A 16,463-nucleotide genomic window follows, 5' to 3' on the forward strand; every position below is an offset into this window, starting at 1 on the left:
CATTGGCGTAAGGAGAAGCAAGAGCGAGGAAGAAGAAGGAAAGGAGCGGCAGCAAAGGATGGACTGAAGGGGCTCGCACAGCTCCATACTTATAACCGGAGGAGGCCAACCACCGAGCACCATGATCGTAGGTAATCATGACCGGTTTCTCTGCATGCAGGGACTTGTCAGGTCGTGCAGTTGCCGAGGCATCGGGGGGAAGCGCAGTCGCCCACATCCAATCAATCACCGCGTGGCGCCCAAGGCCGCAGGCTGTTGGGGCCCGCGGCGCTTCGCGCTTGCCCCTTCGCTTTCCTGCTAGGCCAAGCCCGGGCATGCCTTGGGCCCGGGGGCTACTGTCGGCGTTCTGGGAACGGGGGTCCCCAGACTTGCCTGCCTGCGGCCTGCGGCGTGGCTCAAGTGGGGGCCCAGCGCGGCCCATCTTCATCAGCTCAAGCTCAAGACCCTCGCGAGGGGCCAAGCCTCGCGGGGCGGACGACAGGAAGCTTCCTCAGAGGCAGCCTCATCAGGAAGGCTCGCGAGGAGGCGGAGAGATCAAGGTGGGGATACCTCACGAGGAACCCGTGATGCAAGCCATGACGATCGAGACCAGGCGGGCGCCGGCCTGTGCAGTGTCCTTGTTTCCCCTTTGGTGCAAAGGGGGCAAGCACAAGCCGAGGCATCGGGCAAAGGTTGCCATTCCGGTGCAACGAGACCAAGACCAGCAGAGCGGCAGGACGGAGGTCATCGTGGAGCCCCAGACGGCGTCATCACCAGTACTTTTGGCAGCCGAAGACCACCTTTGGTCAGGATAACTTGTACCATATGTTCCCCTTCAAAATGGCCAAGTGTTGGCGCCCTTCCAACCCATTATTTGGGGAGAGGCCCAGGGCCTCTATAAATAGAGCTAGCCACCACAGAGTAGGGGAGAGGGATCGATCGATGAAGGGGGATCGATCAATAGAGAAAACATCCAGAAATCTGGTAGAACCCTAGCAGAGAGAGAGAGAGAGAGGCGACTGAACTCACCCTAGCAGTTCATCGTACCAGCTCAAGAACACCTCTCGCGAGGCTGTTCTTCCTTTGTACTGTTCCTCATCAGCCCCTGAGGCAATCCACCACACCACACACTGGAGTAGGGTATTACACCACAACGGTGGCCCGAACCAGTATAAACCTTGTGTCCCTTGTGTTGTTCATTGTTTCCAGCTTAGATCACGCGAGGAGATTGGACGTAGATTGGTAGGGGAGAGATCTCCGTGCGCACCCCAGTGTTCGAACCTCAAGGGTCTGTCGGAACCCGAAATCCGACAATCGTCACCACCATCGCTCCTCTCATCGGGAGAGGGCAATCTCCATCAACATCTTCACCAGCACCATCTCCTCTCAAAAGCCTAGTTCATCTCTTGTATCCAATTCTTGTCTCCAAGTCCAGAATTGGTACTAGTAGGTTGCTAGTAGTGTTAATTACTCCTTGTAGTTGATGCTAGTTGGTTTATTTGGTGGAAGATCATATGTTCAGATCCTATATGCATATTAATACCCCTCTGATTATGAACATGAATATGCTTTGTGGGTAGTTACGTTTGTTCCTGAGGACATGGGAGAAGTCTTGCTATTAGTAGTCATGTGAATTTGGTATTCGTTCGATATTTTGATGAGATGTATGTTGTCTCTCCTCTAGTGGTGTTATGTGAACGTCGACTACATAACACTTCACCATTATTTGGCCCTAGAGGAAGGCATTGGGAATTAATAAGTAGATGATGGGTTGCTAGAGTGGCAGAAGCTTAAACCCTAGTTTATGCGTTGCTTCGTAAGGGGCTGATTTGGATCCATATGTTTTATGCTATGGTTAGGTTTACCTTAATATTTTTGTTGTAGTTGCGGATGCTTGCAATAGAGGTTAATCATAAGTGGGATGCTTGTCCAAGTAAGGACAGTACCCAAGCACCGGTCCACCCACATACCAAATTATCAAAGTATCGAACGCGAATCATATGAACGTGATGAAAACTAGCTTGACGATATTCCCATGTGTCCTCGGGAGCGCTTTTCTCTATATAAGAGTTTGTCCAGGCTTGTCCTTTGCTACAAAAAGGATTGGGCCACCTTGCTGCACTTTATTTACTTTTGTTACTTGTTGCTCGTTACAAATTATCCTATCACAAAACTATATGTTACCACTTATTTTAGTACTCGCAGAGAATACCTTGCTGGAAACCGCTTATCATTTCCTTCTGCTCCTCGTTGGGTTCGACACTCTTACTTATCGAAAGGACTACGATAGATCCCCTATACTTGTGGGTCATCAACCCACCGTGTTCAGAACCCACTCGTAGACGGCGGGAGTTCAAAGTCAATCCCCGAGCCGGCCGTCGCCGCCACAACCTGGAAGCTCAGGCACCTCGAGCACTGCCATGGGTTGGTCAGGTGCAGCGAGAAGAAATGGCGCAAAAGGGCCACGAAGGGGGTGATTCCCACCATGGCCTCGCAAACAAATGCAAAGACGGCAACAATTGCGACAGATTGGGAATCTAGGTGTTGCAGATGAATCTGGTAATGGGAAAGCACGACGTTGAAGAAGGCGGAGAAGGGGGGACCAGACCGGCCCACAGGGCATCGATGAAGAATTGGACCCCGGTGGCTATTCTATCGACAGAAGCTTGGGACGCAGGCCAGGCCGCCGTCCCTCCCCATTCGCTGAAGCTGGTGGCGAGCGCAAGGCGGACCTTATCCATGGCCTCCTGGTTGAGCACCCGCGATCGGCCGACGGCGGGCTCGACAGCCAAAGGCGGGCTGGTTGAGGACAGGGGCTTTTTCCCTTTCCCTGTCCGGTTCGGTGCCATGGCGATGGAGAGGACTGAGCTCAGGTCAGATTGGGAGGGGGAGCTGAGGTTCGAAGAAGCGGAGGAGTCAGGGGGTGCGTTTCCAGCAATGGGGAAATAATTGTGTGGGACGCCGTGGCCGCCTAGCCATGCGGATATCAAGGCTGCATGGGGAAGCGGGGCCGCCCACTTTCAATTGATCACCATGCGCCGAGCGGGGCCGCATGCTGTTGGGGCCCACAATGCTCCACACTTGCCCTTTGGCTTCGCCTTGAAGACAAGTCCGAGCGCGCCTTGGGCCCGGGGGCTACTGTCGACGTTCTGGGAACGGGGGTCCCCAGACTTGCCTGCCTGCGGCCCACAGCATGGCTCCACCGGCAGCCCTGTACGACCCATCTTCACCAGCAAACACTCAAGAATCTTGCGAGGCACACAACGCAAGACCTCCTCAAGGGCGGCCTCATGATACGTCCATTTTGCATCATGCTTTTATATCGATATTTATTGCATTATGGGATGTTATTACACGTTATGTCACAATACTTATGCCTATTCTCTCTTATTTTACAAGGTTTACATGAAGAGGGAGAATGTCGGCAGCTGGAATTCTGGGCTGCAAAAGGAGCAAATATTAGAGACCTATTCTGCATAGCTCCAAAAGTTCTGAAACTTCACAGAAGTCATTTTTGGAATTAATAAAAAATACTGAGCGAAGAAAGTACCAGAGGGGGGCCACACCCTGGCCACAAGGGTGGGGGCGTGCCCCCTGCCTCGTGGGCCCCCTGGCAGGCCTCCGGTGCCCATCTTCTGCTATATGAAGTCTTTTACCCTAAAAAATCATAAGCAAGCTTTTGGGAAGAAACTCCGCCGCCACGACGTGGAACATTGGTGGAACCAATCTAGGGCTCCGGCAGAGCTGTTCTGCCAGGGAAACTTCCCTTCGGGAGGGGGAAATCATCACCATCGTCATCACCAACGATCCTCTCATCATGAGGGGGTTAATCTCCATCAACATCTTCACCAGCACCATCTCATCTCAAACCCTAGTTCATCTATTGTATCCAATCTTTGTATCCAAACCTCAGATTGGTACCTGTGGGTTGCTAGTAGTGTTGATTCCTCCTTGTAGTTGATGCTAGTTGGTTTACTTGGTGGAAGATCATATGTTCAGATCCATTATGCATATTAATACCCCTCCGATTATGAACATGAATATGCTTTGTGAGTAGTTACGTTTGTTCCTGAGAACATGGGAGAAGTCTTGCTATAAGTAGTCATGTAAATTTCGTATTTGTTCGATATTTTGATGAGATGTATGTTGTCATCCCTCTAGTGGTGTCATGTGAACGTCGACTACATGACACTTCACCATTGTTTGGGCCTAAAGGGAGGCATTGGGAAGTCATAAGTAGATGATGGTTTGCTAGAGTGATAGAAGCTTAAACCCTAGTTTATGCGTTGCTTTGTAAGGGGCTGATTTGGATCCATATGTTTCATTCTATGGTTAGGTTTACCTTAATACTTCTGTTGTAGTTGCGGATGCTTGCAATGGAGGTTAATCATAAGTGGGATGCTTGTCCAATTAAGGGCAGTACCCAAGCACCGGTCCATCCACATATCAAATTATCAAAGTACCGAACGCGAATCATATGAACGTGATGAAAACTAGCTTGACGATAATTCCCATGTGTCCTTGGGAGCGCTTTCCTTCATATAGGAGTTTGTCCAGGCTTGTCATTTGCTAAAAAGAGGATTGGGCCATCTTGCTGCAGCTTATTTAGTTTTATTACTTGCTACTCGTTAGTCATTACAAATTACCTTATCACAAAACTATCTGTTACCGATAATTTTAGTGCTTGCAGAGAATACCTTACTGAAAACTGCTTATCATTTCCTTCTGCTCCTCGTTGGGTTCGACACTCTTACTTATCGAAAAGGCTACGATAGATCCCCTACACTTGTGGGTCATCAAGACTCTTTTCTGGCACCGTTGCCAGGGAGTGAAGCGCCTTTGGTAGGTGGAATTTGGTAAGGAAAAAAATTATATAGTGTGCTGAAATTTACTGTCACTTGTTACTATGGAACATAATCCTTTGAGGGGCTTGTTCAGGGTATCTTCACCCCGACCGGTAGAGCAAAGAGTTGCTCCTCAACCTACTGAACCTACTGAAAATGTTTACTTTGAAATTCCTTCGGGTATGATAGAGAAACTGCTAACTAATCCTTTCACATGTGATGGAACATTGCATCCCGATTTGCACCTAATCTTTGTGGATGAAGTTTGTGGATTATTTAAGCTTGCAGGTATGCCCGATGATGTTATCAAGAAGAAGGTCTTCTCTTTATCTTTGAAGGGAGAGGCATTGACATGGTATAGGCTATGTGATGATATGGGATCATGGAACTACTAACGATTGGAATTGTAATTTCATCAGAAGTTTTATCCTACGCATCTTGTTCATCGTGATCGTAATTATATATACATTTTTGTCGTCACGAAGGAGAAAGCATCGCTCAAGCTTGGGGAGGCTTAAGTCAATGTTATATTCATGCCCCAATCATGAGCTCTCAAGAGAAATGATTATTCAAAAATTTTATGCTCGGCTTTCTCTCAGTAATCGCTCCATGCTCGATACTTCTTGTACTGGATCTTTTATGATGAAGACTATTGAATTCAAATGGGATTTATTGGAAAGAATTAAACGCAACTCTGAAGATTGGGACCTCGGCGTAGGTAAGGAGTCATGTATAACACCTAAGTTTGATTGTGTTAAATCTTTTATGAATACAGATGCTTTCCGTGAATTTAGCACTAAATATGGACTTGATTCTGAGATAGTAGCTTCTTTCTGTGAATCCTTTGCTACTCATGTTGATCTCCCTAAGGAGAAGTGGTTTAAATATAATCCTCCCATTGAAGTAAAAGTTGATCCTGTTGTTCCTACTACTTATATTGAGAAACCACCTTTCCCTGTTAGAATAAAGGATCATGCTAAAGCTTCAACTGTAGTCAACAAAAGTAATATTAGGACACACAAACCCCCTGATCAAATTAAAGTTGAACCTAGTATTTCTATGGTTAAAGATCTCTTGGCCGATAATATTGATGGGCATGTTATTTACTTATGCAATGAAGCTGCTAGAATTGCTAGACCTGATGCTAAAAATAAACATAGACCTGTTGTAGGCATGCCTGTTATTTCCGTTAAAATAGGAGATCATTGTTATCTTGGCTTATGTGATATGGGTGCTAGTGCAAGAGCAATACCTCATTCCTTATACCAAGAAATTATGCATGATATTACACCTGCTGAGATAGAAGGGATTGATGTTACAATTAAGCTTGCCAATAGAGATACTATTTCACCAGTTGGGATTGTTAGAGATGTTGAAGTCTTGTGTGGGAAAGTTAAATACCCTGCTGATTTTCTTGTTCTCGGTTCCCCACAAGATAGCTTTTGTCCCATTATATTTGGTAGACCCTTCTTGAATACTGTTAATGCTAAGATAGACTGCAATAAGGATATTGTTTCTGTTGGTTTAGGGGATATGTCTCATGAGTTTAATTTTGCTAAATTTAGTAGGCAACCCCGTGATGAGGAATTGCCTAGTAAAGATGAAATTATTGGTCTTGCTTCCATTGTCGTGCCTCCTAGTGATCCTTTAGAACAATATTTGCTAGACCATGAAAATGATATGTATATGAATGAAAGAGGGGAAATAGATGAAGTATTCTTTAAACAGGGACCTATTTTGAAACACAACTTGCCTGTCGAAATCCTAGGGGATCCTCCCCCGCCAAAGGGTGATCCCATGTTTGAGCTTAAACCATTGCCTGATACTCTTAAATATGCTTATCTTGATGAAAAGAAGATATATACTGTTATTATTAGTGCTAACCTTTCAGAGCATGAAAAAGAGAAATTATTGAAAACTCTGAAGAAGCACCGTGCTGCTATTGGATATACTCTTGATGATTTGAAGGGCATTAGTCCCATTCTATGTCAAGAAAAAATAAAATTGGAGAAAGACGCTAAACCAGTTGTTGATCACCAATGACAGCTAAATCCTAAGATGAAAGAAGTGGTAAGAAAGGAAACATTAAAGCTCCTTGAAGCAGGTATAATTTATCCCGTTGCTGATAGTCAGTGGGTAAGCCCTGTCCATTGTGTCCCTAAGAAGGGAGGTATTCCTGCCGTTCCTAATGATAAAGATGAATTGATTCCGCAAAGAATTATTACAGGTTATAGGATGGTGATTGATTTCTGCAAATTAAATAAAGACACTAAAAAGGATCATTACCCTTTACCTTTCATTGATCAAATGCTAGAAATATTATCCAAACATACACATTTTTTCTTTCTAGATGGTTACTCTGGTTTCTCTCAAATACCTGTGTCGGCTGATGATCAAGAAAAGACTACTTTTACTTGCCCTTTTGGTACCTTTGCTTATAGACATATGCCTTTTGGTTTATGTAATGCACCTGCTACCTTTCAAAGATGCATGATGGCTATATTCTCTGACTTTTGTGAAAATATTTGTGAAGTTTTCATGGATGATTTCTCTGTTTATGGATCCTCTTTTGATGATTGCTTGAGCAACCTTGATCGAGTTTTGCAGAGATGTGAAGAAACCAACCTTGTCTTGAATTGGGAGAAGTTCCACTTTATGGTTAATGAAGGTATTGTCTTGGGGCATAAAATTTCTGAAAGAGGTATTGAAGTTGACAAAGCTAAAGTTGATGCTATTGAAAAGATGTCGTGTCCCAAGGACATCAAAGGTATAAGAAGTTTCCTTGGTCATGCCGGTTTTTTAGGAGGTTCATTAAGGACTTCTCAAAAATTTCCCGACCTCTGACTAACCTATTACAAAAAGATATTCCTTTTGTCTTTGATGATGATTGTGTAGAAGCATTTGAAATACTTAAGAAAGCCTTGATTTCTGCACCTATTGTTCAGCCACCTGATTGGAATTTACCATTTGAAATCATGTGTGATGCTAGTGATTATGATGTAGGTGTTGTTCTAGGACAAAGAGTTGATAAAAATTAAATGTTATTCAATATGCTAGTAAAACTCTAGACAATGCCGAGAGAAATTATGCTACTACCAAAAAGGAATTCTTAGCAGTTGTATTTGCTTGTGATAAGTTCAGAACTTATATTGTTGATTCTAAAGTAACTATTCACACTGATCATGCTGCTATTAAATATCTTATGGAAAAGAAAGATGCTAAACATAGACTTATTAGATGGGTTCTCCTGCTACAAGAATTTGATTTGCATATTATGGATAGAAAGGGAGCTGAGAATCCCATTGCAGACAACTTGTCTAGGTTAGAGAATGTTCTTGATGACCGACTACCTATTGATGATAGCTTTCCTGATGAGCAATTAGCTGTCATAAATGCTTCTCGCTCTGCTCCATTGTATGCTGAATATGCCAATTACATTGTTGCTAAATTTATACCACCTAGTTTCACATACCAGCAAAAGAAAAGGTTTTTCTATGATTTAAGACATTACTTCTGGGATGACCCGCTCCTTTATAAAGAAGGAGTAGATGGTGTTATTAGACGTTGTGTACCTGAGCATGAACAGGAACAGATCCTACGCAAGTGTCACTCCGAAGCTTATGGAGGACACCATGCTGGAGATAGAACGGCACATAAGGTATTGTAAACCGGTTTTTATTAGCCTACTCTCTTCAAGGATGTTTGTAGGTTTGTCTTATCTTGTGATGAATGTCAAAGAATTGGTAATATCAGTAGGCGTCAAGAAATGCCTATGAATTATTCACTCGTTATTGAACCATTTGATGTTTGGGGCTTCAATTATATGGGACCTTTTCCTTCCTCTAATGGGTATACACATATTTTAGTTGTTGTTGATTATGTTACTAAGTGGGTAGAAGCTATTCCAACTAGTAGTGCTGATCATAACACCTCTATTAAGATGCTTAAAGAAGTTATTTTTCCGAGGTTTGGAGTCTCCAGATATTTAATGACTGATGGTGGTTCACATTTTATTTATGGCACCTTTCGTAAAATGCTTGCTAAGTATGATGTTAATCATTGAATTGCATCTCCATATCACCTGCAGTCTAGTGGTTCAAGTAGAATTGAGTAACAGAGAGCTCAAATTAATTTTGCAAAAGACTGTTAATAGATCTAGAAAGAATTGGTCCAAGAAACTTGATGATGCATTATGGGCTTATATAACTGCATATAAAAATCCTATGGGTATGTCTCCGTATAAAATGGTTTATGGAAAATCATGTCACTTACCTCTCGAATTAGAACATAAGGCATATTGGGCCATCAAAGAGCTCAACTATGACTTCAAACTTGCCGGTGATAAGAGGTTATTTGACATTAGCTCACTTGATGAATGGAGAACCCTGGCCTATGAAAATGCCAAGCTGTTCAAAGAAAAATTTAAAAGATGGCATGATAAAAGGATGCAAAAACGTGAGTTTAATGTAGGTGATTATGTATTGCTACACAACTCTCGTTTAAGATTTTTTGCAGGCAAACTTCTCTCTAAATGGGAAGGTCCTTACGTCATCGAGGAGGTCTATCGTTCTAGTGCCATAAAAATCAACAACTTCGAAGGCACAAATCCGAGGGTGGTGAACGGCCAAAGAATCAAACATTATATCTTAGGTAATCCCATAAATGTTGAAACTGATATTATTGAAACCGTAACCCCAGAGGAATACATAAGGGGCACTTTCCGGAACATTTCAGACTCCAAAAAGGAATAGGTACATGGTACGGTAAGTAAACCGATTCCAAAACAGTTCTAATGGCAATTTTTCTCTGTTTTGGAATATTTAAGAAAATAGGAAAATAAGAAGCAGTCTGGAAAGGACACGAGGCTTCCACGAGGGTGGAGGGCGCACCCTACCCCCCTGGGCGCGCCCCCTGCCTCGTGGGCACCTCGTGTGCTCTCCAGACTCTGTTTTCTTGCATGATACTTCTTTTAGTCGATAAAGAATCATTTTATAATCTCCCAAAGGTTTTGACCACCGTATCACGCAAATATCTCCTATCTTTGTTTCGAGCTGTCCTGCTGCAGATTTGAGCAACATGTCGTCCCAGGATTCGGAAGGAGAAAGCTATGTGGCTGATTACCTTGCAGATCCTAAGGTCTATGGGGATGTGGAGCATTGTGGTTGGACTACGGAAGAAGAAGATGACTATGAACCTAAGGGAAAGGAGGAGACGAGCTCAGATGAAGATGAAGTCCCATTACCTCAACCTGGGGACATGCATGTGGAATTCAAAAAGTCAAGCCTCCCGGATAGAGTAAAGAAACCTAAGATCGAGTTTATCCCTTTTCGCGTCTTGCAAGAAAACAAGCAGGAATTATGCAAAAAGATAATAAGCCTGGAGCAGGAGATCGATGACTTGAGGGATCGAAATTCTGTCCTCAAGCGCAAATTAAGGAAGAAGCCTACGCCATCAACAACGCCATCATCTTCTTCATCAACAAAGAAGAACTGAGCATCGGGTATGGGCACTCCCCTTGGCAACTTCCATGCTTGGGGGAGTGCCCCGGTACCTTATCACCATCACTTTTATCTTTACCTTTTTCTTAGTTCGATCCTTTTCATAATATCTTGATCTAGTAGAATAAAGTTTTAGTATGATCTAGTTGTGAGTTCTGCTTTATGATCTTCCTATGTAATCGAGTCCGTGAGCTATATGTAATAAAGATTAGTGTTGAGTCAAGGGCTTGATTATTTTGCTATGATCTTGAGCGAATAGAATAAAAGAGAAGAAATAAAGAGATTATATGGATCTTATGGAGAGTAATGACTTCACATATAAAGAGTATGATGAATAAAAGTTGTTGAGAGTTGACAAACATAGTTTTGGTCATCATTGTAATTAATAGGTAGTAATAAATAAAGAGAGGTTTTCACATATAAATATACTATCTTGGACATCTTTTATAATTGTGAGCACTCATTAAAGTATGATATGCTAAAGAGTTGACATTGGACAAGGAAGACAACATAATGGGTTATGTTTTCTTACATCTGAGATAAATTATATTGTCATGGATCATCCAACATGTTGAGCTTGCCTTTCCCTCTCTTGCTAGCCAATTTCTTTGCACCAAGTAGAGATACTACTTGTGCTTCCAAATATCCCTAAAGCCAGTTTTGCCATGAGAGTCCACCATATCTACCTATGGATTGAGTAAGATCCATCAAGTAAGTTGTCATCGGTGCATGCAATAAAATTGCTCTCTAAATATGTATGATCTATAAATGTGGAGAAAATAAGCTTTATACGATCTTGTGATGTGGAAGAAATAAAAGCGACAGACTGCATAATAAAGGTCCATATCACAAGTGGCAATGTAAAGTGACGTTCTTTTGCATTAAGATTTTGTGCATTCAACCATAAAAAGCGCATGACAACCTCTGCTTCCCTCTGCGAAGGGCCTATCTTTTACTTTTATCTTCTACCTTATATAAGAGTCATGGTGATATTCACCTTTCCTTTTTACATTTTATCCTTTGGCAAGCACAATGTGTTGGAAAGATCCTGATAAATATAGATAATTGGATGTGAGTTTTCATGAACTATTATTGTTGACATTACCCTTGAGGTAAAAAGTTGGGAGGCAAAACTATAAGCGCCCATCTTTCTCTATGTCCGATTACAACTTCATACCATAAATATTGCATGAGTGTTAGCAATTGTGAAAGACTAAATGATAGTTGAGTATGTGGACTTGCTAAAAAGCTCTTATATTAACTCTTTCCTATGTTATGATAAATTGCAATTGCCTCAATGACTGAGATTAGAGTTTGTTGGTTCTCAATGAAGTTTACGATTCATACTTGAAATTGTGATTGGATTGTTACTTTAGCATAAGAGATCATATGACAATATATATATGTATGTTGATGTTCTAAGAATGATCATGATGCCCTCATGTCCGTATTTTATTTTATCGACACATCTATCTCCAAACATATGGACATATTTTCGATTTTTGCTTTCGCTTGAGGACGAGCGAGGTCTAAGATTGGGGGAGTTGATGCGTCCATTTTGCATCATGCTTTTATATCGATATTTATTGCATAATGGGCTGTTATTACACATTATGTCACAATACTCATGCCTATTCTCTCTTATTTTACAAGGTTTACATGAAGAGGGAAAATGCCGGTAGCTGGAATTCTGGACTGGAAAAGGAGCAAATATTAGAGACCTATTATGCACAGCTTCAAAAGTCCTGAAACTTCGCAGAAGTTATTTTTGGAATTAATAAAAAATACTGGAGAAACAATCCACCAGAGGGGACCGACACCCTGGCCACGAGGGTGGAGGCGCGCCCCCTGCCTTGTGGGCCCCCTGGTGGCCCTCTGATGCCCATCTTCTGCTATATGAGGTCTTTCATGCGAGAAAAATCATAAGCAAGCTTTTGGGAAGAAACTCCGCCGCCACGAGGCGGAACCTTGGCAGAACCAATCTAGGGCTCCGGCAGAGCTGTTCTGCCGGGAAAACTTCCCTCTGGGAGGGGGAAATCATCACCATCATCATCACCAACGATCCTTTCATCAGGAGGGTGTCAATCTCCATCAACATCTTCACCAGCACCATCTCATCTCAAACCCTAGTTCATCTCTTGTATCCAATCTTTGTATCCAAACCTCAGATTGGTACCTGTGGGTTGCTAGTAGTGTTGATTACTCCTTGTAGTTGATGCTAGTTGGTTTACTTGGTGGAAGATCATATGTTCAGATCCATTATGCATATTAATACCCCTTTGATTATGAACATGAATATGCTTTGTGAGTAGTTACGTTTGTTCCTGAGGACATGGGAGAAGTCTTTCTATTAGTAGTCATGTGAATTTGGTATCCGTTCGATATTTTGATGAGATGTATGTTGTCATCCCTCTAGTGGTGTCATGTGGACGTTGACTACATGACACTTCACCATTGTTTGGGCCTAGAGGGAGGCATTGGGAAGTAATAAGTAGATGATGGGTTGCTACAGTGACAGAAGCTTAAACCCTAGTTTATGTGTTGCTTCGTAAGGGGCTGATTTGGATCCATATGTTTCATGCTATGGTTAGGTTTACCTTAATACTTCTGTTGTAGTTGCGGATGCTTGCAATGGGGGTTCATCATAAGTGGGATACTTGTCCAAGTAAGGACAGTACCCAAGCACCAGTCCACCCACATATCAAATTATCAAAGTACCAAACGCGGATCATATGAACGTGATGAAAACTAGCTTGACGATAATTCCCATGTGTCCTCGGGAGCGCTTTCCTTCATATAAGAGTTTGTCCAGGCTTGTCCTTTGCTACAAAGAGGATTGGGACATCTTGCTGCACCTTATTTACTTTTATTACTTGCTACTCGTTACAAATTACCTTATCACAAAACTATCTGTTACTGATAATTTCAGTGCTTGCAGAGAATACCTTACTGAAAAATGCTTATCATTTCCTTCTGCTCCTTGTTGGGTTCGACACTCTTACTTATCGAAAAGTCTACGATTGATCCCCTACACTTATGGGTCATCACCTCACCAGGCTGGCTCGCGAGGGGCGGAGAGATCAAGGCAAGGGACACCTCGCGAGGTTCCTGTGACGCAAGCCATGACGACTGAAGCCAGGTGGGCGCCAGCGCATGCAGTGTCCTTGTTTCCTCTTTGGTGCTAAAGAGGCAAGCACAGGCGAGGAGTCCCGAGGCATCAGTCAAAGGTTTCCATATCGGTGCAACAAGACCAAGACCAGCAGGACAGAGGTCACCGTGGAGCCCAAGACGGCGTCACCACCAGAGCCTTTGGCAGGCGAAGACCATCTTTTGTCAGGATAGCTTGTACTAGTTGTCCCCCTTCAAATTGGTCATTGTGGGATCCCTTCCCGCCTAATATTTGGGAAGAGGACCCGGGCCTCTATATATAGGACTAGCCACCATCTTTGGGACGGATCTGATCTCATCTGGGACCAGATTCATTCCACCAAAGCCACCACACTCACCAAGCACAAGAACACCTCTCCTCAGGAGGCTATTCTTCCCTTGTAACTATTCATCCTCAGCCCAAGAGGCAATCCACCACACCACACTGGAGTAGGGTATTACACCACATCGGTGGCCCGAATCAGTATAAACTCTTGTGTCTCTTGTTCTTTGGGTTCGTGGAGCTAGGCCATGAGATCATGTTGTGTGCGAGCTAGAGAGGGGGAGAGATCTTCGTGCGCATCCCAGTGTTCGAACCTCAAGGATTTTGCCGGAACCTGAAATCTGACAGTGTTCCAGGTGGCGTGAGTTGCGAAACTATTCCGCATTGTTTCAAATGAAGACCAAACTCATAACTCAAATATTCACCTTCATGATCAGATCGTAGAAACTTAATTTTCTTGTTACGATGATTTTCCACTTCACTCAGAAATTCTTTGAACTTTTCAAATGTTACAAACTTATGTTTCGTCAAGTAGATATACCCATATCTGCTCAAATCATCTATGAAGGTCAGAAAATAATGATACCCTCCGCGAGCATCAACATTTATCGGACCACATACATCAGTATCTATTATTTCCAATAAGTCTGTTGCTCACTCCATTGTTCCGGAGAACGGAGTCTTAGTCATCTTGCCTGTGAGGCATGGTTTGCAAGCATCAAGTGATTCCAAAAGCCCATCAGCATGGAGTTTCTTCATGCGCTTTACACCAATATGACCCAAACGGCAAAGCCACTAATAAGTTGCACTATCATTATTGAACTTATATATTTTGGCTTCAATACTATGAATATGTGTATCATTACCGTCGAGATTCAATAAAAATAGACCATTCATCAGGGGTGCATGACCATAAATGATATTATTCATATAAATAGAACAACCATTATTCTCTGATTTAAATGAATAACCATCTCGCATCAAACAAGATCCAGATATAATGTTCATGCTTAACGCTGGCACCAAATAACAATTATTTAGGTCTAAAACTAATCCCGAAGGTAGATGTAGAGGTAGCGTGCCGACCGCGATCACATCGACTTTGGAACCATTTCCTACGCGCATTGTCACTTCGTCCTTAGCCAATCTTCGCTTAATTCGTGGCCCCTGTTTCGAGTTGCAAATATGAGCAAAAGAACCAGTATCAAATATCCAGGCGGTACTGCGAGCATTAGTAAGGTACACATCAATAACATCTATATCAAATATACCTTTCACTTTGCCATCCTTCTTATCCGTCAAATACTTGGGGCAGTTCCGCTTACAGTGACCAGTCCCTTTGCAGTAGAAGCACTCAGTCTCAGGCTTAGGTCCATACTTGGGCTTCTTCACTTGAGCAGCAACTTGCTTGTCGTTCTTCTTGAAGTTCCCCTTCTTCCATTTGCCCTTTTTCTTAAAAATAGTGGTCTTCTTAACCATCAACACTTGATGCTCCTTCTTGATTTCTACCTCCGCAAATTTTAGCATTGCAAAGAGCTCGGGAATTGTCTTATCCATCCCTTGCATATTATAATTCATCACGAAGCTTTTGTAGCTTGGTGGCAGTGATTGAAGAACTCTGTCAATGCCACTATCATTAGGAAGATTAACTCCCAGTGGAGTCAAGTGGTTGTGGTACCCAGACATTCTGAGTATATGTTCACTGACAGAACTATTCTCCTCCATCTTGCAGCTGTAGAACTTATTGGAGACTTCATATCTCTCAATTCGGGCATTTGCTTGAAATATTATTCAACTCCTGGAACATATCATATGCTCCATGACTTTCAAAACATCATTGATCCCGGTTTTAAGCCGTAAAGCATGGCACACTAAACTATCGAGTAGTCGTCAGCTTTGCTCTGCCAGACGTTCATAACATCTGGTGTTGCTCCTGCAGCGGGCTTTGCACCTAGCGGTGCTTCTAGGATGTAATTCTTCTGTGCAGCAATGAGGATAATCCTCAAGTTACGGACCTAGTCCGTGTAGTTGCTACCATCATCTTTCAACTTAGCTTTCTCTAGGAATGCATTAAAATTCAAATAGTAGCACGACCCATTTATCTACAACAACATATACATGCAAAATACTATCAGGTACTAAGTTCATGATAAATTAAAGTTCAATTAATCATATTACTTAAGAACTCCCACTTAGATAGACATCCCTCTAATCATCTAAGTGATCACGTGATCCATATCAACTAAACCATGTCTGATCATCACGTGAGATGGACTAGTTTTCAATGGTGAACATCACTATGTTGATCATATCTACTATATGATTCATGCTCGACCTTTCGGTCTCAGTGTTCCGAGGCCATATCTGCATATGCTAGGCTCGTCAAGTTTAACCCGAGTATTCTGCGTGTGCAAAACTGGCTTGCACCTGTTGTATGTGAACGTAGAGCTTATCACACCTGATTATCACGTGGTGTCTCGGCACGACAAACTATAGCAATGGTGCATACTTAGGGAGAACACTTGTACCTTGAAATTTAGTGAGAGATCATCTTATAATGCTACCGCCGTACTAAGCAAAATAAGATGCATAAAGGATAAACATCACATGCAATCAAAATAAGTGATATGATATGGCCATCATCATCTTGTGCCTTTGATCTCCATCTCCAAAGCACCGTCATGATCACCATCGTCACCGGGTTGACACCTT

The 16,463-nt window shown here is 42.8% G+C and overlaps 1 pseudogene; it reads left to right on the forward strand.

The window, feature by feature from the left end:
• Positions 1-8,049, forward strand: part of LOC119272381 — a 161,579-nt pseudogene extending 153,530 nt beyond the window's left edge.
• Positions 8,050-16,463: the final 8,414 nt, after the last annotated feature.

The sequence above is a fragment of the Triticum dicoccoides genome, chromosome 3A (genome assembly GCF_002162155.2).
Source record: "Triticum dicoccoides isolate Atlit2015 ecotype Zavitan chromosome 3A, WEW_v2.0, whole genome shotgun sequence".
NCBI classification, from domain to species: domain Eukaryota; kingdom Viridiplantae; phylum Streptophyta; class Magnoliopsida; order Poales; family Poaceae; genus Triticum; species Triticum dicoccoides.